The sequence below is a fragment of the Neopelma chrysocephalum genome, unplaced genomic scaffold (assembly GCF_003984885.1).
Source record: "Neopelma chrysocephalum unplaced genomic scaffold, ASM398488v2 Primary Assembly neopelma1_174, whole genome shotgun sequence".
Taxonomy (NCBI): domain Eukaryota; kingdom Metazoa; phylum Chordata; class Aves; order Passeriformes; family Pipridae; genus Neopelma; species Neopelma chrysocephalum.
In genome coordinates, this window is record NW_020897836.1 from 868,880 (window position 1) to 869,964 (window position 1,085).

Below are 1,085 nucleotides of genomic sequence, written 5' to 3' on the forward strand. Positions count from 1 at the left end.
ATTCCAAGGGCTCCCTGTATCCATCATGGATGGGAGGGACTGATGGGGTCCTGTGTGAGATTCCAAGGGCTCCCTACATCCCTCATGGATGGGAAGAGACTGATGTGGTTCTGAGGGGGATTCCAAGGGTTCCCTGCATCCCTCATGGATGGGAGGGGCTGGTGGGATCCCATGGAGGATTCCAAGGGCTCCATGGATGGGAGGGACTGATGGGATTCTCTGGAGGACCCCGAGGGCTCCCTGTATCCATCAAGGATGAGGTCCCATGGGGCATCCCTGAGAGCTCTCTGCCTCCCTCATGGATGGGGAGGGACTGGTGGGGGTCCTGTGGGTTATCCCAAGGGCTCCCTGTACCCATCATGGATGGGGAGAGACAGAGTGAGGGAGTCAGAGCCACATCCAGGCCACAGCCAAGAGCCAGGTGACGTTTTCAGTGTCCCCAGCTGGGAATGGGATGTGGGGACAGGAGGGAAGGGCAGCATTTTGGGCTCCAGCCCATCCTGTCATGTGCTGGGTTGGATCCAAAGGTCAGATTCCCATTTAACACCTTCCAAAAGCGAGGGAGTGAGTAAATCCAGCAGCATCCTGGGGAAGCTGAGTCACTCCCTCCCTTTTGCTGCTCCCGGTGTTTTTATCCGATCCATTATCCCGGTGGTTGGTGGTTATTTCCACACCCTGCAGGGACACAGACCCACCCAGGGGTGAGGCCTTTTTCCCCTGGATCAGGATCTCCAGTGGGATAAATCCGTGCTGGGATGGAGCACACGGAGCCCCCGCTCCCCTTCCCGTGTCCCATCCCGGTTCTCCTCGCTGCCTTTCCCAGGGGAAGCTGCCGGCAGGGTTGGGATTTGCTGCCTCACCCCCATCCCTGTGAGGTGAATCCCAGTGGGAATCCGCTGTTATCCCCCTGCTGGGCTGGGAATTCCCAGGAAATCAGGGGTTATTTCTCACCTTCCACAGGGTTGTGGTGGGGGACGGAGTGGATGGAGCAGATCCAGGGAGGAGAGGCCGGGATGTGGCCTGGGCTGGGGAGCAGAGGGAGGTGCTGGGGACAGGGATGTGTTTCCTGATCCCATTCCCTCTTT

At 58.8% G+C, this 1,085-nt stretch overlaps 1 protein-coding gene across 1 annotated transcript in view; it reads left to right on the forward strand.

The window, feature by feature from the left end:
• The window catches only part of LOC113976602 (disintegrin and metalloproteinase domain-containing protein 33-like), a 33,180-nt gene that overhangs the window by 9,537 nt on the left and 22,558 nt on the right, over positions 1 to 1,085 (forward strand). The window lies entirely within an intron of this gene.